This window comes from Cyanistes caeruleus, chromosome 1 (assembly GCF_971803275.1).
Source record: "Cyanistes caeruleus chromosome 1, bCyaCae1.hap1.1, whole genome shotgun sequence".
Taxonomy (NCBI): domain Eukaryota; kingdom Metazoa; phylum Chordata; class Aves; order Passeriformes; family Paridae; genus Cyanistes; species Cyanistes caeruleus.
In genome coordinates this window covers 134,269,815-134,291,862 of record NC_141701.1, presented here as the reverse complement: position 1 = coordinate 134,291,862, position 22,048 = coordinate 134,269,815, and the positions used below count along the sequence as shown (strand labels likewise).

General features: G+C 42.1%; 1 long non-coding RNA gene across 1 annotated transcript in view; it reads left to right on the top strand.

The window, feature by feature from the left end:
- The first annotated feature begins 7,913 nt into the window (after positions 1-7,913).
- The window catches only part of LOC147655925 (uncharacterized), a 62,274-nt gene continuing 48,139 nt past the window's right edge, over positions 7,914-22,048 (top strand). Inside the window, exon 1 of the long non-coding RNA XR_015278686.1 lies at positions 7,914-8,044. This is a non-coding gene — a long non-coding RNA (uncharacterized LOC147655925). The remainder of the gene's footprint in view (positions 8,045-22,048) is intronic.

The following is a 22,048-nucleotide window of genomic DNA, read 5'->3' as shown; positions in this document are numbered from 1 at the left end:
TTTTTAAGCGGTGATTTGTGAGCTCCGCGCACGGCGGTAGCGGCGGGGCTGCTCCGCCGCACAGCGTCCGCGCCCTCGCGGTGGCTGGAGACACCGAGCCTACACCGAGCCGAACGGAATAGCAGCGAAATGTCTGCAAAATCAAATCGGTTTCCTGCGCTCCCCTTCCCTCCCCGCTCCCCGCACAGGGAGCTGAAGGGTGGCGGCCACGACCTGCCCCGCCGGCTGTTCGGAGCGCGATAGCCCCGCTCTGAAACAAGGTGAGCAAGGGACTGCCGTGTCCTCCACCCTTCGCCGTCTGATTTTTTGGGATTTTTTTTTTTTTTTTTTCGCTTGAAGTTTCCCCGGGGTAGCCAAGAAATTAGCGCTGGGGCTCTCTCTGCCAGAGAAGATCTTAAAAATTTAGCATTTATGTTTAGCTTGCTAGTAGACTTTCATGAAAGGGAAAGCTGGAAGCTTATAAATACAGGGAAAAAAACTTCACTGCGCGAAATTACCCTGGACAACCAAATGCTGGAGAGGGAAGTGGTATTTCACCCCGTGGTTCACACACAGATGAATCAAAAATAGTACACGGCGAGTTATTGATCAATCTAATGTTGCAGCGGGTGGCTGTAAAATCCTGTAGGGGTAGGATGTACCATGAGAAAGCAACAATCCCATGGACTTCAGCGGACCGTGTCACAATAAGCCATAATAACCGCGATTAAAGCGGCAGCAGCAAATCAGGTACCTTATCTCCCCATTTTATCTAAAGCATCAGCATATTCTGTCTGCCATTGACAAAGAAGCCCTCATCCAAAGCATTTTGTTCCCCTTGACAGAATGAAACACATTTTCCTCCCCAAAGTAAACATAATGCATGTGACTAACACACTGGCAGGGCCAACAGCAGGAAATTTAACTTTTAAAGAAACCGATCTCTGCCCATGATTGATGCTGTGTCGCTCTGACAACAGAGAGTGTGTAGCTAATTGCCTCTATAAACGAAAAAGATATTGCCCTCATTTTATCAAACACATTCTTTGTCCGGGGCTAAAACAAGTGTCACAGTAAATGGACATGACTGTAGAGATTAATAGTTTCCCAGCTGTGAAATCTGAATAAGAACCACACGCTGGCAACCAATGTCTGGTTTAAACTGGGAAGGTTTACATTAATTTTTCAGGTGTAATTCCCCTTCCAAAAATCCACTTATGGAGTTATGATTACTTGGGTGCTGCTGAACAGGTTAACTCACAGCTCCTGTCACCAGGATCTCAAGGAACTCTTGGAGGCCCCTTTGGTCCTGGGGACCTCCCTATCCCTTGGAAATTCTCAGAGCACAGCTTTGACCACAGTTGCCCAGGGCAGGCTGGTCTACAGACTGCAGCTCTCCCACTCACCATCCACAAAGCATCGCAGAGAAGGGTCTGCAATAGGTTTCTTTTGTGTCTCACTAAAGGACAGGGCACTCCTGACTTTCTTGCGAAGGGACTTCAGAATTTTTCTTTGCTTTTAAAGGATATTTTATTTTCTTTACATCTCGAAAGCCAGTATTAGGAAGAAAATGAGAAAACTTTGCAGCAATATTTATTCAAACAGGTAACAACAAATCCTGTGTGAGCATCCAACAAAATAAAACTTCATCTTCAGCCAACAGGTTTCTGGGATCTTTCTCTCACAGCTGCTCAGTTTTGTACTTTTACTCCTATTTTCCCCATACAAGTCATTCCCTCAACTTTATAGCCAGGCAGAATAACAATGTCCTGTTGCACTCTCATTTTTCAAGGAGTACTGATATTTTGAAGAACATGGGAAAGAAACCTCCCCCTCCCAGCCTTATGGTTTGAAAACCAAAAATGTTGTTCAAGATGCTCTTAAGAGACTAGGTTACAACAGGAAACATCCTCAAGAGGTGCAAATATGAAGTGTAGAAGCTCCTTTTAACCTACTGGGGAAAGGAATAGTAGAAACTGGAGCAAGACAAATTCATGTGTGAGGAAAGCACACATTTGTAGGATGCTGCCCAAGGAAATGGCTAATCACTATTATTGCAGGTTTTAAGCCTTCCTGGAAATTATGCTTTTGTCAGATACGAGATCTTGGGTGAAATCTACTGGCCAATCTTGAACAAAGCGTATTTTTGTGGATTCATAGAATTTAACAGTGAGGGTTACAGTTTTTTCTGTTTAGTCCCATCTCAGTGACAGATCAAGAAGCACGTGAAGCAAGAACCTCAGGTACCTTCCCCTGAGGCTGCTGTTGATTTTTTAAATTTTCCTTCAGTGTATCTAGAGTTACTGTCAAAGTACATCCAGAGTAAAGCATCTTAGCATTATTATTTTCGTTTGGGTTTAAAGTCTCAAGTCTATGGTCTTGTCTTCTTGTTTTGGCGCTTTTTTTTTGTTTTGTTTTGTTTTCTCCTTGAAGGGTTTTCCTCTTATTGATGGAATAACAAGCACGTTCTCGGTGCTGATATTTTCCCTGCTGAACCTGCCTTACAGATAGCATGAACAGTGCAGTTATGCCTATTAGTCACAGTACTCGGCCTTGGTGTTAGACTAATTTGGGAAGACTTCCTGCATAGCAAGAAACAGCAGGATTTGATCATAGTCAGAGGTGCATTACAACATGCAGCAAGGCTCTTTAAGGAACCCTTATCACCTGGGACATTTAAAAATTGTGGTCATGAGACATCAGTAAAAAATTCAGAAAGAAACAGTACATTCAAAGGAAGTACGATTGCTCGATCTTTTCCATCACTGAATTCTAGGACAGTGATTTGATTAAACAGTAATAATAAAAAAAACCTGGAAAAACAGGGGAGAATGGACAGCAAATATTGACTCTTTAACAGCACTGTTTTGTGGAATATTAAATTAATGTTCCCACATGATGTCCAGGCATCAATCCTGATCTCCCTGGAGTCAACGGTGACATTTCTATTGCCTTCCGTGGAAGAGGACTTTTATCTGAGGGCATCTTGATCAAAATAAACACAATGAAATAGATTGTACTTGAAAATATTTTGAGCTTCCTTTTGGTTGATTTGAACAATTGCTTTGGTCTTAGGTTATTAAATCTTGACTTTACCCCAAGAGAGGTTGCTGTTGTATTACTATTCTCTTTCCTTTGCTGCAGGGATAATCAAACATTTCAATAGCTTTCTGTTGACTGTGAGACTATAGTTACTTTTAACCCTTTTTCAGCCTAGTCAAACAAAATTGTTAGTGAAAACATTTCCAGACAGCTCTTGGTCAATCTAAATATCAATTAGACTTCAAAAAAATCCTTGTGCTCTAGGTACCCCAGGTATTTTACAGAGAGGGATATATATTGATGCACTTTGTACTGAAAAGAAAATCACCTTGTGAGATTTGAGTGCCAGTACCCGGAAAATACACAGATTTTGATTACATCTTGTGTTTTAAAATGCCACCGTGGAGCTCACAGATCACATCTTGGGTTCACAGCAACTGACATTTCCTCTTTTTTAAAGAAATGAAACATACGGATTTTCAAAGGAGAACTACAAGGGGGGGAAAAAGTGCATCTCCTCTGGTTTACATGGAACATATTTACCCTGAAAAAAAGTTTATTTTTCCCCTGCCTTCTTATAACACCCCGCCCCCCTTTTTTAAATTTTTTTTTTTTTGTGCTCCATGAAAACATCCCCACGTAAGTTTCACAGCTGTTTACATGAACATCTAACTCTGTTAGCTGCAAAGGGGGACAGCTCTACACTTATCAAGTTGTTCTTCGGTTTTAACTGGTGTAGCTGTCACTGAATTTTTCCTTTAATTCCCATGACAAAAGTATGTAGTACTGGGAAAATGTGGTTGGTTTTCCAAATGTATTTTTTGTAGGATCCTGTAAATAATAGTCGTCAGAAGCAAGCAACGTGTGAGTCCTGTAATATTATAAGACCTCTCAGGTATTAATGATGTGCATTTAAATACTCTTATTTAGGCAGTCAAGTTACCAATAAATACAGATCAACACAACAAAATCAGAGCAAGAATTCTTCCTCTGTGTCTTTGTATAAAACCCTTCCGCAACGAGTGGATAATTTACTTTCCTCATCCAGCAGTGTAACTAAGCCGGGCGATTAGAGGCCCTGGCGTTTTATTAAAGTTTCCAGGGGTGGAGAAGGCAGGGAAGGGTTAAGCCGCCCACCTCCGAGCCTCTTCCAAGGGGTGGGTGCAGGGGAAGGAGCCTGGCCTTTTTCTAAGCCTAGAGGGGTGCGAAGGGAAAGCCCGGCTGTGTCGACTGTTTGGTCAGAGGAAAAAGCTTTGTTTGGTGTTACTTTGTGTATTAATGAACCGTGCCTTAAGGGAAGGGCCTACAAGAGCTTTGGGAGTTTCTCGGGCAGGCAGGAGTCTCCCCGGGCTGCGAGGGAGCTCGGCATTCCTTAGGGATGCTCCGGGGGGATGCTGAGACCCCCGCGGTAGGCGGGCACAAGGCAGGCAGGGCACCGTTCTGTATCAGTCCTTCGGGAACACAAGTTATCCCATCAGGACGTCCTCACACGTTTTCTCTCTCCAGAGCAGGCTCCTTACGAGCCCGCCTGCTGTGCCAGCTCCATGCCCGGCTCTCCCGGCCCCAGCTCAGCCCCTCGCGGGGCCACGGAGGTGCGGCACCGGCTCCCCCTGCCCCGGGCTAACGCAGCCCCGGCTTTCGCCCGTCTCTTACAGGAGCACCGTGTCTTTACGGTGGCGGGTACCATTTTCCGAGGACTGAGCTGCCCACGCGTGGGAGCTCCGGGCAGCGGCGGGAGCGCTGGGCTCCTTCCCTGCGGAAAACCGGGCTCGGACCGCGAGCACCTGCTTCAAAGGTCGGAGAGACTGCGGTGGCTCGGGGGCGACTCTTGCGGGGACCGCGCCGTCGGCTCGACCTGCGGGCTTAAAAACCCCCGTGCGGGAGCTCTCGGCGCCGTGCCCGCGGTCCCCGAGCAGCCCGGGCTCCCGGAGGCAGGACTCGGCTCTCCGGCAGGAGCTGCTGCAGGCCAGCTGCCCCCCGGCCGCTTTCCCTCTCTCGCTTTTCTGCGGAGCCTCCCCGAACCCAGCCTTCGCTCCTTCCGCACGTCCAGTGTCCAGAACACGGCCAATGAACCAGCAGTACCGGCTTGTGGTGTTCACCAGGGGTTCAGAAAACTCCTTTTGGGAAACTTAGGATGACAGAAAACTGGGAGTTACCTATCCACAGCTAAATCTAACCCTGAGTCTCAATGAGATAAATATTTCCCTAAAAATAACCTAATTCATTACACAAACCTAATTAATTCTTCAGCTGTTTAATGACTACCGAATCAAGCCTTGTGGAAAAAAAAAAAACCAACCCAACAACCCAATAAATCCTATTCGTGATTGTGCAATTAAAGAGTGTCTTACAGGGTGCGCACATAAACAACTAAATGAAAACTACACAAGCAGCATCGTATTCCAGCATCCTAACTCTTCAGTTCTTTTCATTGTAGGCTGGGTTTTCTAAAGGTGAAAACAATCTCAATCTCTCTCTCTCTCCACCCCCCTGCAGAGGAATTCCCAGCGACGGCAGCAGCAGCATTCCTCGTTAGCAGCATCTGAAACCTGAACCTTCAGCCGGGCACCAAAGCTTGAGTTACAGGACGAGCGCGCACGATCCGCCCAGGACCGCAGCGTTCTCTGGGGTGTGGAGCAGGGATTGCCGGTGCCAGGCTGGGCTGTGCACCCCCTGTTCCCCCTGCCATCCTCCCGCCTTGCCTTCACCCCGAGCAGGGGGTGCTACAGCTGCTCCCATAGGAGTCTCAGGAGTCCCTTAGGCTGGCCTTTGGTAGAAATCCGCAGTTATTTTTGGTGTGTCGCCACCATTTTTGCTGAGAATATGACTGACACGAATGTTTGTAGCTTTGTATCTTGGCCAAATCATAACATAAAGTCATGAGACTGAGAAAAGTTCTTTCTTGGTTATGAGTCTTTTCTTTTGCTAGAATTCTAAAATCTTTTGCAAGTAACTTAAGTCTTATAAATTCCCTGAAGCATCTTAAAATCAAAGTATTTGGCAGCACAAATACTAAGGTGACCACTTAATTAGTTTACCAGTATTTTAATTTATTTGTATAAATTCTGAGGCACAATTGACAAGATGTTTGCTGCTTGTGGGCTCCATCCTCATTTTAAAGTCGTTACTATTTCTGGTATGATAAAGAACTGATTTTACTGCTCTTGTGTGTGTCTACATGTCAAAATCTACCGCTAGACCAATTCTTTTTAGAGAAGCAAACAGGGGAGACTGTTTCTATGTGCTTTTTGCAAAAGGTCTGCTTTTTCCTGACAGATTTCTACAGGCTAATGCTGATTTTACTAAAACTGAAACGCTTTCTTTGACTTTGTACTGTGCATTATTTTAATGGCAGAAGATGGCTTATAAACACTTTTAATCTACTTTCCCTCCTACTGGGCTTGCAACATCAAAGATAGTCCCATTCATCTTTGTTTCAAGGCGGGCTGTAAGTTTTCATCTGGCAGGGTTGTTGAAAATCAAACTGACTGTACTTGATCACAGTGGGATCTGCATGGAAATCCATCTACAAGTTGAGTTGTAATACTTACCTGTCTAGGTCAATTTGAGAACAGCAAGGATGATAAGCACATAAAGCTGAAATACTGTTGTTTCACAGTAGGACTGTTCCACCACCAGTGTAGCAGATAAGGTTTATTTAAGTAACTGTGGAACCATGTGCAAAGCCACATGATTTTATCCCAGAGGTCCTTAGATGAAATTCCTTGTGATAATTTGTCTTTCCACTTGTCCTGACTTTGTGTTCCATATTGCCTGGGAATTATCCCAGATAACGAAGGAGGATTAAGGTATGTGAAGGAATATTGTGGAAGTGTCAATAGAGGTTTCTTTTAAACAAGGGAAGAGCAAAAAAATCCATGTATGAGTCTTGGTGTCATGTGAGAAAAAGCTGCTGGTTTCCAGTGGGGCTGAAATTGTCACTGGAAGGCTGATGGGTGCAAGGTACAGCCACCACAGGCACAAACTGGAGGTTTATCCTCAGCCTGTGGCCAGGGGGTTTTGTGTGAATTGATGTCTTATTGTTGGTTGTAGCAGCAGACCCAGCAGCAGATCATACATTTATTTACATCTTTTTATTCTATCAATTATATCATTTATATATGCAGAACAGTGAAAAAATGAAATGCTTTCCCCTTTCAAAATGAAATGACAGTTTGCTATGATGTTTTGCCACTTTTGTGCATCCTAATTTATCAAATAACCAAAATATAAATATATATATATAAATATATAATATATAAACAGACAAATAGGCACAACAATTCTTTTTTTCCCTGAGAGTTAGCCTTGCTTTAAAAAAAAATGTTTCTTTTGACTTAGATATGCAGACACTGCATAGACATCTGTAATGCCAAAGAAGCTACTCCCATGAGTAACTTTTGGACATCATATATTTATTTGGAAATTCAGTCATTAGCTATGCATCTTCCACAACTGAGAAAGTTTGCCAGATATATGAGTGTATTTTAGTGGCTGAGTTAGTCTTATTACCTATAACGTAAGCTTTCTGAATCTTTCCATTATGTGGCCATGCTTATACCTCAGCCAAACTTTAACTACTGGGACTGAAACTTTCCAAAGAAATATTAAGCCTGAGGCAGAATTTGTGATGGAAAACTTCAGCTAAAAGACTTCAGATTTCTCTAAAAAGAAGAGAAAGAAATTTGTTTGTTTGGCTCAAGTTAAGAAGCAAATAAAAACTGTTCCAAACCTTAGAGAAAAGCTGAAGTTTTTTCTGTAGCAGTGTCACAGCCTGGTATTTGGGAGAACAACAGTATCTGGAATGACACTTTTAGCTGCTCCTGGGAAAATGTGTGGGAGTTGAGCCATGATCCTCAGGGCAGTTACAGCTTGTGTGTATTTGGGCTTTTGTGCTCCAGTCTCTTGAGGATTTGACCTGATTGTCGTCCTTGTTCTTCCCAGCTTTAGAGGATGCTCTGGAGCTGAGGTCTCTGGATGGGCTGGGACAGCACCCCACAGCATCCCGTGTTTTTTGGGCCAGGTGGGTTGGGAGGAGAGGGGTTGTGGGATGCTGCCTATCCTTTCCATAAAGGAAACTTCCATTAGGAAGTTATATAAAAAAATAAATGAGGGTTGTAAAGTCAAGTGCTCAGGAATTAGGAAATGCCAGAGTGATGTTTCCTGTGCTGTCTTCCCTCTTTGTCCCCTTTCTGTGTAGCCGTTATGATGCAACTTTTGGGCACTAAGACTGCTTTTACACATTTCTCTTTTAAATTCTGCTTGAATGGTTTTCTTCTGAAAATTAATAATAATTGAAAAAAATTGTTTAGCAGTGATAGCCTGATGGCTGTGCATATTACAGAGTAAAAATGGATTTCTTTTCTTGACCAAGATGTGGCTTTTTAAAATCAAGTTTTAATGCTGTTGAAACTGAGTGTCCTGTGACCCTAATGAAAATAAATGCCAGTAAATGAACTGGATCTCTCAGAGCTGTTGTCTCTCTTTATTGTCTTTTGTTTGTTGCTGTCTTGTCATTTTTGATAGGTCTTGGTCCTTATCTTAATGTTATAGCAAGGAGATCAGTATTCAGCAAAACAAACAAATGCTAGCTAAAATGGAGCAGTTTATGTTGCCCTAAAGAGGAAGGAAGGATGCCTCTTCCTGCTTAACCGATGGCGTGCTCTGCAAGGCATTACTTATTGCTCTGCTTTCCCCTGCCTGTTTCCTGGAGGAGGTAGAAAGCAGATGATAAACGTCCTTGGCTGAAACTTGCACAAATTAGGTTACAGAGAAAATTATTCCCCAGATCTTCTTATTATACATCCTTGTCAGGTTTTTTCTAAAATTAAAAAAATAGGAATTCTGTGTATTCCTGCTCCTTTATTGCCTGCAAATTTATAAATTAAACATATCAAAGCAGAATAGATTTTACTTGTGTCAGAAACATGTTATACTTTTTTCCAAAAAGAAAGAAGTCTGAGTGAAGAAGATGTAACAACAGTGGTGAAGTTCCTACTTTCATACTGTGTCACCACAGATGCAGCACCATGGGCTGTTCAGCAACATGGATTTCATCAATGTGTCTGTAACAGTCTCAAGCTCCTTTTCATGCTTCAGCTGCTCTGCTGTCACCTGTTTTCAGGCAGTAAAAGGGTGATTTCCAGATTTTTAAGTCCTTGAAATTAATCTGTATGAACTCCAGGTGGTTACTCTCTTGTACTGTATTTGAACTGGAGTCTCTTTTGATAGACATTGTTGTACATAAGAAGTAAATAGGATCCTCAGGTCAGCCTTGTCCAGTGCAGGGGAACCAGAGGGAGCCTGTGCACACTTGCGCCCTGTAAACAGCAGTCACGTTTTCCTTTTGTTTTCTCTTGAGCTGAGAATGTTTATCTGGCTAGTCTGTGAATCCAACTCCATGGATGTCTTGCTAGGCTGTGCTTGATAAAGGGCTGCTACAGGCTGTTGTGAGCCTGTGTACACTGAATTCCTTATTGAGTAAATGTAAATGAGAGGATTTGAGGACTTCCACAGCAATTGAACTCTTCAGTTCTGTAGCAACCCTCATTTAATCTGTGTGAAACTCATCAAAGAACACCTACCAGCCTCACCAGTTGTGGATGTCACCAGGAGATTTTTGGGGCATTGCAAACTCCTGAAAATTGAGGAGTGTTTTTGAAAACCTGAACAAAACATCTCAGAAACCGTCCATTTGTCTTACCAGCTTTTCTTCTTCCTGTGGCTAAAAAATGGTTTTCTTAAATAACAAGATGATGCTGTTGGTTTTGATAACATGCTCAAAGGTTTTGTAGATGTGGTATCTTCTGTGCAGAAGCCTGTGGTTTTGCTGGCTTCTTTCTTTGTTTTGTACTCTTTCTGGTGGTGCTCTGAAGCCCTTAGCTGCTCCTCACTGATGTTATGCTCAGGATGCAGCTCCTTACAGGCTACTCTTTGTTTCTTGAGGTTTAAGTCTTTAAAAGCTTAAAGATCTTTGTCATTGTTAGTGTGTCTTATGAAATATGTGAAGACTTTCTTAGTACTCAGAAACAATACCTTGAACTGAACCTCCTTAGTTCTCTATTTAAAAAAAAAACTCTGCAGACTCTTCAGTATTTCTAAATTGTGCCTGATTGTTCCAGGTTCAGAAAGACTGAAGTGATCCAAAGATAGATGCAGTTTATTTTCTTAGTCCTTTGATTCCCTCCTTACCTGAGATTATACAAATTAAAACTGCTGAAATGTCTTGATTCTAATATTTTATCCATGTGTTTGACTTGCCTGTGCATTACACCTCATGCAGCTATTGCATGTTTTTACATCTCTTTTGGGCTTTTGAGGGTGGGCAGGTAGGGATGTCCAGGACTAGGCATGTTGTCCAGTTAGAATAACCTTGAGAATATTATTTTGCTTCACTGTTACCTGGTATTCAGGGAATTCAAGCTGGAAACTGCCTGCCAGGAGCACTCCTTAGTTTAACAGCAATCCGATGCTGCACTTGATCATACCTTGGCAAGCTCCCCTTTATTCCCGGAGGATGCGCTGCTGCGGCGTTGGTGTTACCGCAGCCGTGCTGCTTCCTTTCACCACCTTGCACCAGGGCTTCTCTTCAGTGAATCTCTAGCTGTACTGGTCAGGCTGCCTTAACACCTTCCTCCTCTGCTGCTGTCAGAGGTTTTGAGAGGCTGTCTCCACCGTCTGATTATTTGCTAGCTGCACCTCCCACACAGCCTTAGTGATGGCTCCTGCACACAGCTCACTCCTTGCTTCAACCCATAACATTCTAGTGCTGAACAGCATTCTTGTTCTTGTACAAGAACCCAGATATCATCATGTTCAGAAAGAGCTCAGTTTCCACTGTTGCCAGCACTGGGAGCTCAATAATAGCCATTATTTTTATTTGTATAATTCACTCTTTCCTTCCAGCACACCAAGAACTGGAGTAATTCCAGACGTCTGAGCCATCACTGTGGTGTGCTGGCTACTGATGTCCTCGAATTCAAAGGAGTGTGCACAACTCTTTGCATGGATCATACCAGAAGTTCCTGGCAGTGACTCTTGTCTACCAGCAGCTTTGCCTCTGGACAGCCTGTGCTTAGTGCCTGGAAGCATGGCCTGTGGGCACAGCCTGGCCTGGGACACAGTGGGGAAAAATTTATATCCACCGTAGGTCAGAGCTTCTGGCCTGTTGCCCTCAGTAATGGGGTAACTGCTCTACTAGCCACCATTTCTACAAGAGCATAAAAGTTTGACGAAGGAGCCCTCCTCTGGCAGAGAATTAACAACAAATCTCTCTAAAGTAACTGCATTTCTGTTTTTACACTTCTAATTCTCCAGCAGTAACCTGGACCAGGATTAGGGTTAAAGTAAGTAAAGTCAGTAGTAAGCTGACAATTTCCAGGGCACTGAACTACTGAAGACTTGCAAAATGGTCAAAGATTTGCAGCCTGCTCTGCTGTTGTGATTCAACACCAGCAGGAAATTAAACTCCAAATAGGCCACTCTCCTTTCCTACCACCCCTTCTAGTAAGGGAGAGACAAAAGCAGAGACTGGGCATGGAGGGGCTGATCCCGAGACCCTCCTGCTGCAGAGAGGGAGGCAAAATGGTGCAATTCCAGTGGGGTGCTCAGCATTATCTCCTGAAACCATGTCCCCAGGGATGGTGTGGAAGGTACAGAAGAACATCCAGGCCACGGGCACACAGTGCTAAGCCCCGGGCTCTCCCTGTGACCAGGACATTTGCTTATGCCAAGACATGGGACACCGGGCTGGTTTCTCTTCCTAGGGCAGGGTGGATGCTCCTCCGTGCTGGGTGTCAGCAATCCAGGATCTGGGCTGTTCTCCTGGCTGTTCCAGCCAGCTCTGCCGCTCTCCAGTAGCCTCTTGTTGCAGCAGGATCCTTGCTGGGTTGAGTTGGGTTGCTTGTTCCCAGAGCGCAGAAGTTGTCGCCTCCCTCGTTCCAAGCACCAAGCTGGCCGTGACCTGCTCCAGACACTGTCCTGGCCCCCTGCCCTCCTGTGCCAGGGGGGATGCAGACCCCTCAGCGTGCTGGGCTCTCCTCTGTGCGGATCTTCTGCCACCCTGGGGAGGTCAGGGCCAATCCCCCTCCTCCCAGCCCCTCTGTGTCCCCGGCAGAGCCCGGGGGCTGCCTGCTGCTGCCCATCGGCCATCCTTGGGCACCTGGCAGGGCCACCCCCACTTGCCACTGGCTGTCTTGGAGGGAAGGGCACCTGTGTGTGCTAAATTGTCTGAAGGTGATAAAAAGCAGCTGGGTGGATATTTTAAACAGAACAGTCATTACATCTGTAAATCTGTAAAAAACAAATGCCAAGACAAACCTTCAGTGAGTTTATAGCCCTGTTTTATGTTTCCAGCCCTTCAACTTCAACTTTTCCTGCTCCACAGAGGGGGATGCTGGTGGCACAGGCATTTGGGCCCTCAGATACAGTCTTCAGCCAACGGTCCAAATCCATAATTTTAAGACTGGATTTCTTTTTTAGTTTGGGTGACTCCTCTTTCTTCTTGTGATTCAGAGAATACATTTATTGTCTCTTTTGTGTGAGAAGAAATGCAACCTGTGCATCTGTAGAAATGTTGTCTACTGCACCCACTGCTGACCTCCTGGAATACTGGGACCATGGCTCTTTTCAGAGCCTGCATTACTCCAGATCAGGGCATCATGTTGAAATGCATGTATTCAATCTGTTGAGCAATAGCAGGGAAGTGGAAGGCGTGTCCAAGTCACGAAAGCTTTCCAATATATTCCTCGCAACTCATAGCTCCCAAAATACAGTTCTTCCCTTTATCCATTTTAATTCAGCTTTCCAAAGCTCTTTGCATTAGCTATCACTTCAAGTGTATTCAACAAGATCTATTTACTGTCAAATTCTGTTAATTCTTGGAGAGGGATTATTTCTTTGTTTCATGCCTAATGAACATGTTACACTGTGGTTTTGCCCAGTGAAGAATGACAACTGTGATCAGAGCCTTGGTGAACAGAATGGGCAGAAGAAGGGTTTTCCCTCCTTTTTACATGGGCTTTTTCTCCCACTGGTTGAGTCAGGAGATGGTAGGAACTGGCTTTCCCTCTGTCACTGACACAGTTAACATCTGTGAGGGGTTTGGAGACAAATGCCAGGGGAAGAGGAGCTGTTTAAGATAACAGATGGTGTTGGGTCAAGTGAAGTATAGACTGCCAATGAATAAATCTTATGTAGAAATTAAAAGGTTTCCCGCCATTAGAAGAGCATGGTTTTGGAGGCTAGGTGGTGCTTCCTGAGGTTATGTGACATGGTGTGTGCTGCAATTGGGAACTCTGATTAGTTTAAACTGTATCTTCATTCTTGACCCCTATTTTTAACCTAGGAACCATGTTTTCAGGAGTTTGCAGATTTAATGAGCTGCTTCTTTTGATGTCAGAATAACATATTTTCCATTAGGCTAAAACTGAGGAAGAAGAGGAATTTTTATATCTTATTTGTCTGTTTTTGCGCTCATATGTCATTGTGTCAATAAATATGGTGTAAGAATAGGGTATAAATATTAAGCACATTTTATACCTTTGTTATATTTAGTGTAATAATTATTTGGAGTGTTGAAGCTGCTATCTAGTATGGGTAAGAGTTTGTAGCATGACCTTCCAGAAGTGAAGAGCTGGGGTTTTGCTGGTAGACTGCTGAAAAAGGAGACCTGGAGCTCCTGCAAGTTGATTCCCCCCTCCATGCACCTATCTTTCTCTTTAAGGTGAGAGGATGTCAGATGTCAGAGACTGGTTTCCAAAGGTTGGCTGAGGACAGTCAACCATGAATTATAATTTGTATGGTGGGAGTCCCTTAACTCCTACACTGAATCCACTTAAATGCTTGGAAATGTTAAGCTAATAAAGTTGCAGGCTGCCACTGAAATCCATCCTGGAGTCTGTCTTCAATAGCCTCCTTGTAGTGATTAATGACAGCAAGCCCGTTGCTGCTTGCAATGAAGGATTTGCTTGTATCTGTCTGCATTTGCAGATAGTGAAGTTTCAGATAACGGATTACAGTTCCTGTGGTTCTTTGTTGCCTAGAACACGGCACAGAAATTTTACACCCCTGTAAATTGTTGTCAAATGCTGCTATTCTGGTTTAGTTATCCACGTGTTCACTTTGCATAGCTGTAACCAAGGAGTTATGTTATAATGGTGGGAGGAGAATTGGGACCTTTGATTCCAGTGGTGTATCAGTAGTTCTGGCAGTTTTTCTCCTTCTGTTTCTGGGTAGATGTATACTAGAATATTTTTATAGATGCTGGCAGCTCAGGGAAGAAGAATTAGCATGATGATGACTAGCAATTTGTCATCAATGGCTTCTTTCATTTACAAAAGCTCTGTTCTCACAAAATTATCTTCTTTTTTGTTTTTTGTCATGCTTATACTCATGACATGAGAATTTTCAGGTTTTTTTCCTTAACAACATAATTACATGAAATTTTCTCAAGTATAAGTAAAACAAAATCTAGGTGTTATGAAATTATCAAATGTTTTCTATATAAGTACTAATATTCATTCTCTAATTTTATTTAACTAACATTTTAAGTACTCTTCAGTTCTTGGTAGCAAGAAGAGATAGAAAAGCAAAAAAAAAAAATCAAGTGATCAAAAGGTCTGACTCCCCAAGACCATGTCTTGGCTATTGCCAATACTCTTGATGCTTTGAGGGTGTCTTGCTTCTCATGGTCAAACCTCAAAGAAATGGACTTGCTGAAGTTCCCTTCTCCTGCCCTCCTGCTAAAACTCACACTGGTTTTTAGATTTCTTCAGTGCTTTGTACAATAGCCTCAGGCATTAGCTAGATCTCTCAATTAAAAGCATAATGTTAAATGTTTTGACTGTCAATAGCATTCCTGTAATTTACAATATGGCTGTGAGGTCCAACTTACACATATATGTGCTTGCAAATTGAAAGTTGCTTTCTGTTTGGTTTGGTACCAGTCACAGTGCATACGAGCACACAGATGTAGTGTGTTCAGCCATAAGGCTTTTTGTTTACTTTGTTAAAGAAAATACCTCCCATTAGACTTGAGTGAGTGAATAAAAAAACCCCAACAAACCTTCAGATTTCTACAAACATGTTTCATCAGTTTCCTCTCACAGATTTCACTTGACTTTGAGTGGTCAAACCCCTCTTACGTTATTACCATTTTCTTCACTTTCTTTCTGATTTAATGCTACATTTATAGATATTTTTTTTCATGGCATCCTTCCCTTTGGATGCTCCCAATATCCTACCTATCAAAATCAATATTGTCTTACTGGGGGAAGGGAGGGAGAGGCAAGGAGCAATGGTGAAATTCTCATTCATTGGTTCAGCAGTATTGAGGGAGCTGAGTGAAATCTTTCCACTCATCCGGCTTCTATGGCCCAATATGCACCACCCTGTGACTCCTTGGCTTGTGCTCATGGCACACTGAATGCCCAGATGGTCTCTGCATGAAATGCTAGCCAGGCCTGGGACTGTTCAGCTTCCAAGGCAAGGCAAAACTGGGTGCATTGAGTCTAGCATGGCTAAAAGCCAACCTGCACCTAACCATGTAATAATTTACAGATACATACGAGTCCTTCATATTCTGGAAGATATTTTTCATTTGGTGTACATATATATGTCCCATTAAACTGAGTAGCAGTTATTTGTGTTCTCAGAGAGGAGAATAACTTCTGTGTTTTCCTTCTTACAAGGCATATGCTGTTACGATATATATTTTTAATTGATTAAGAGGTGGGAACAGTAACAGTGTATCTGATCCAAGTTTTTAGCAAAAAGACTCTTTATTGGCCTCCATACTGTGAAATATTATTCTAGGCATGATCCCAAAGGCATTTTTAATCATCAGGATAGATGAAAAGAATATATATTTCTAAGTATCCTGGAAGTACTAGTAATTTAAATTACAAGTTTATTTTGTTAACATTTTGTTTGGTGGGCAATAAGCCACAATTCAGAAAAGTTAAACAACATCCTATCTTTTTTTTAGAAAAATCCATTTCAGGGCTTTGGAAGCTTCTCCTTTCTCAGTCCTTTGCCATTTGCATGGCAGGATCTCGAACACTTGTCGCAGATGACCTTCTCATCACTAGCAGAGGGGTGTCGCCTTGAAAACTCAGCTTCTGAGCTTGCTGACATGGTTTTCTAAAGACTTTCCCAGGACAGTAACTGTAAACATAAATATGTGTACATTCTTTCTGTTACACGTCTTGTGATGGGCATCTCTCATGGCCAGTGCAGTGAGAAAGTGTTATCCTGACCATCCAATCCCTGGCCATGGTCAGAAGCCTATAAATCCTGGGAGGAAAAATAAACTCTCTCTTCCTTTCACCACACCTCGACCTGTGTCCGTGTGATCTATTCATCTTCAGCAGCAACAGAGGGGTTTGCCTTGCCACTGAGACTGGGGTGGCTGCAGCACCTCAGGTTATTGTCCAGCATGGACCCACGCATGGCCATACCATGAGCATCCCGAGACCTATCAACCTGTCCTACACACTGTGTGATCAAAAATGATGTCTCATACCAAAAGTGCAGAGAAGGTGACCTTTCTGGTGTTTGCAAGGCAAGTCAGTGGCTGTGGCTGGAACCATAGCTCCAGCTCATGCTCGTAGGTAATTGTGGGGTTGCCTTTTGCATGAGTAATTTCTCTGCTTGTGACTGTAGACCTCCCTTCTCCTGTCCTCCTCAGCCACAGCATACCCTTGACAGTGCTTCCCTGAAAAGTGGTCTCTGGAATTCCCCCTATCATTGTATTTTTATGTCTTAAATAATGCTAAAACATTTTGATATGAAAGGCCAATGTAAATATTTATATATACTTAAATAACCTAAATGAATATGCATTTCTATAGACTCTTTTCTTAGAAAATCCCCCACAATAATATTCCTTTCTTTGCAAATGATTTATAGTATGAGATTCTATCCCTATTTTCATAAGTTCATACCATATGAAAGTATAGCATGGACAATCTCAGCGCTATTAAAATAGGTGATGAAAACCATAAAGTTATGAAAGTACACAATTTTATGATAACTATTCATATGTCCACTTTGAAATAGGAATATGCCACGTAAAAGTTAAGTTTTATGAGCAGACATGTTAGCACGACCTCTTATTAAGGTCTTCTGGTAGTTTCTAGTAAAAGACTTGGTTCTCAGTTGTTTATAACTCTACCATCTGTTATCTGCTTAGACTGAAATTTCCCTTAGCATGAACCTGGGCTGTGCTGTATTAGTTTGGAAAACTTCAGCCAGAATTGTCCATCCAGTAAGGGAAAATGGCTTTAGCCATGGTAAAACTTCCTTTTTAAAAGTAAACGAGCTTCTTGCTTTGAAAGAGGCTTCTTGATAATGAGATGGGGCAGGAGGGTCTCAGAGTAGGATTTTTGTCTTATTCTGAAACTGAAAACCTGGTCAAATGTGGTTTATAAAACAAAGCCATATTTTACAGATGCCCTTTAGAAATACTGTAGACTCATCTCTATACTTCTAACTAGAATTCTCATCCATGGAGAGCATCTCAAATCCATGGAAGCTCATATGTGTGATTAGAAATCATGTTTCTGGCATCAGAGGAGGGTGACAGTGCATCCCAGCTTTGGAAAGTGTAGGCCTGTGGGCAGCTTTGCATGGTGTTGCCATTCCCAAGCAGGATGGAATTTGATGAGAAAAGCATAATTCTGTCTGAGCCATCATTTTGTGAGGAAGAGATGGCAGGCAATGCCAACATTCCACAGAGTTCATCTTATCACATTTGATAGCAGCATTATGACCCCATAGGCTGCCACAGTGCCTTTCCATGCAGGACACAGGAGTTTTCCATCATTCAGCGATCTTACTCCTGGATGTCTTCCCAGAGAAGAAAGAAAATAAATTAAACTCTTTTTGGTAACAAAATCTCACTGCAAAATGCAATTTACTTGGGCCAGGCAGGCACTGCAGGCTGAACACGTTATTCTCTGCCTTGCTTTGTTTTTTGGTGTATCTGTTCTGGTTGGAGACTTGAGCTATATGGTGACTTCAGCTTTTGAGGGAAATTTCTTTATGAAGAAATCTCCAGTTTTTAACAAAGATTTTCTACCCCATACCTCAAGTTTTGTTCATGACTCGAAAAAATTTTATGTTGAGCTCTTTAATGTACAATGAAATGATTGAAGAGAGTAACAGATTGACTGAAATTAACAATTTCAGTCAGAGTTCAATTAAGTTAACTCAAATACTCCTTGCTACAGAACAGTAATCAGAGGGACTCCCGAACAAAAGGCTAAACTATCCCAGTGGTGTGACATTGGTCAAAACCCTACTCCTTGCTGAGGAATAGATATACAAAGAAGAGACTTTTCTTAATGTTTGGATAGGAAAATAAATACAAGTTACCTGAGGTTCTCCAGTCAGGGATGGTGAGAACCTGGTCTGCATATCCATGCCCCAGCCTCAGGTGTGCGATGTTTGCTGAAAGCAGAGTCCAATCCTGAGAACTGATATGAGGTACCAGAAGTGAAGATCTAGCCCAAAAAGCTCTTACTTTTTTACAAAACAAGAAATAGGCACTCATGAAAGGAAGGACTCCTGGAGGACAGCTCGGACTGAGCTCGATCTGGGCTGAAGACCACAGAGCTGTGGAGAATATATCATAATATCATAATATCATAATATCATAACATCATAATATCATAATATCATAATATCATAACCATTTGTCTGATGTGAACTTTGAATTATGAAGACACTTAGAAATAAATCTGTGGAAGGATGAAGATTCAGAAAGACAGAAGATAGTCTCTAGCTGAAAACATCTGTAAGGTATTTACTGAAAGCACAGCTATAAAATACAGCTTGTAGGGTCCTGTTTATCTGTACAGCCTGGTAAGGAAGGGTATTTCACACAGTCTAGCAACTGAGCAGCAAGTCTTTAGACAGAAATGGTGAAGAAAGCTTTGGTTGATGTGATTAAAACAAAAGGCATCAACTTTAATATGGATGTATTCTTGCCCATTAGTAAATAAAAATAGTTTAATATTTAAAGATAATTACTGTAAACAGGGAATTTGCTGAGTTTAAAAAATGATGCTACATGGGAATTATTTTTTATGAAGACTATTAAGATGCAGTTGCTTCATTTATGCATCATGTTACCTTAGGTTAATTGGCATTTATTTCAGAAGAAGAATTCACTGAGATAATATGATAATCGTGTAGTCAGTTAACTGGTTTTGCTAGGGATGATTGTATTGAATATCAATATGAGGATTGTGACAGGAATGACTATCAAACTGAAAGAAAAATAGAGATGTATGAGAAATGAATTACTGGCATGGAAATGTAGAATACTCTTTCTTCTAACTCATCTGTAAATTCAGAATTTTCAGTCTATCACTGGACTTAATAAAGAAAAAGTGTTGTTTTCATTAATATTATTTAAAATCTCATATAAAGCAGCAGTTCTTAATGACATTGGGTTTTTTTATTATTATTTTCAGTTCCTTTATTCTTTTAGGAGACTTCTAAATTTTTAGTGTTTGTTATGTATGTGAGATGCACAGAAAAAAGATTGAATCTCATGATAAGATTTTCTTCAGCTATTAACCTTCTAACCAGTCTCAAATTCTGTGTTTTTTTTGCCGATTTTGAAGTAGGGCAGTATTTAGACTGCAAGTGTTTTTTTTAGTGGTAGAGTAGAAGAACACCTAAGAACAAAGCTCCTCTTTTATCTGCCTTTTGCTTCTTATCCACAACATTTGATTCACGTCACGGTGAATCGAATCTGCTCTTGGCTGAGAGGTACAATCGGTTAGCGGGACTGGAAGGGGGGCATATTCCTGGAACGTCCCTTTGCTCTTGCCCTAAAAGCTAAGCCCACATGCTCTCATTGTGCTTCTAAATAAGTTGGAACCTGGCACTTGTTTCCTTGTAACCTGGCCATTAGACCCTTTTTCCATTGGCACAAGACAGACAACTTGGTGTGTTTGCTCAGCTCAGGGCCCCATTTATACTGACAAATTTACTGTGCCAGAAGTCACATTAAAGAGTCATACTGCCCTAGTTGTTTTAGAACAGGATTCTGTAACATGGTAAACTTTCCTACATAAACATTTACCTATGCAGAATTTATGCCTGTACAGTTTTACCTTTTTAAAAAAATAAAAATCACATTTTTCATTCTTGAAGTGGTGAAGACAACTTTCACATATATAATGCTACATTGCCTTTTCCTGTTTCCAGAGGAAAAAATTGTGTACTCTGAAGGCTAGACCTTTCCTTTAGATTTACAGCATTATCTACACACTACTCAGCTGAAAAGGATGAAGAGGTAGGAATCAAATAAATGGACACTGCTGGGCTTACCAGACCAGAAAAAATATAACGAAGGAAAGCAGTCTCAAAATATTTTATTTCCCAGTAAATGATCATATACATAACATAAATTAGCTCTCCTAATGACCCCAACTGTCATATGTATCTGGTACTCCAGCATGATTGCAATGTAGCCTGTTACCAGTCCTTGCAGCTTTGCAATATTTTGGATATAGCGTTATGTACATGTTGACTTAAAATTTCCCGATAAGTGAGAAGCAATTCTTTAAGACAGGCCTTAAGAAAGCTCTCTCCATTTCTTCATTGGAGTGATTTGTCTATGAGTAACTGGGTATGTGTGCTGAGGAAGCAGAGAAATTGAGCATTGCTATGAGGTATAGCTGTGAAAATTTGCTGAAATAAACAACTGAATATCTATAACAACTGTGTTCTGAATTGTAGAGGTGTTTGACTGTATAGGGACTTGGAAGTTACTACCTGAAGAAAGTTGTTGAAGCACTGTTGTTGTGATGTTTGCAATGACAATGATTATGTTGCATGTGTATTGGAATGGGACTGGTGCTGGACACACTAAGCCATGGGGAAGCCTTTCTTCCTTTCGCTGACTTTGGCCTGCAAGTCATCACCCAAGCTGTGAAAACTTTAACCTCGTGTTTATTTGGTATTAATACACCCTAACGTTCTTTAATTGATATAATAGCATAATTATAGTACTGTTTCTGTTTTATGGAAAGCAGATTTTTTGTCTGTTTTGACTGTATCTAGTGTTGAGAAATCCCCAGGGGAATGCATTTAGTGGCTGGGTGGTCCTCAGGCCGCTGCTGGTCCGGAGCTGTGGTCCAGCACAGGCTGTGTGGGTTTGGGCAGGAGTCCTGGCTGCAGCAGGAGGGTGTTGGTGTGACAAGGGCTGCCTCTTCCCAGGCAATGCCTGTCCCAAATAATGGCTTGGGAGATGCAGCTCTGCAGCTCCTGCAGCTAGGTGGGTTGAAGCGAGCTTAAATTTCTGCACCAGGCTCCATTGAGAGGCACAGAGTGGTCTTGAAAAGCCTTGGGATAATTAAGTTTTACTTTAGGAGTCTTGCCCCACTGAACTCCATGGCAAAACTGCAGTTGACTTCACAGGGATAAAACCTGTCTCTTATTCTTGCTAGATTTGGACTAGAAATCTCAGCTTCCACTACAGTTAATGGAAGTCACATGCACGTTCCGGGAGGAGAGCAGATCCCTTTCATCTCTTGAGTACCATGCTCCTCTGTGGCACTTCCAAGGCTGCATCAGTTATCGCAGGTCCGTTTATTTTAATGATGCAGCAGGAGTGTCCTAACTTCCTATGAAGGTACTTTGTTGTAATTATCTTGTATGTCTAGGGGCACCACAAGGGGTTACATTTATTTTACTGCCAAAGAACTGTTGTTTCAGCTGCAGTTCTATGAAGAAACAATCACATCTCCAGCAGTTTGTTAGATTAATCACAGGTGTGTAATCCCAGCGCATACCCTAGAGGGTATATCCTTTGACCCGTTTCCTTTTTTAAAGGGGAAACTCTGAATTAATATCACTTGCATTGCTTATCACCATTGGGTTTCTGCAGGATGCTGCAAAAAACAAACTAAAAGCTTCTATGACCTTTATTTTACTTGTGTACAAGTGAATACTGTAATTTAACAAACCTGAATTGGTCATTGGCAGAATTCCCTGGAATGCTGAAAGTTAA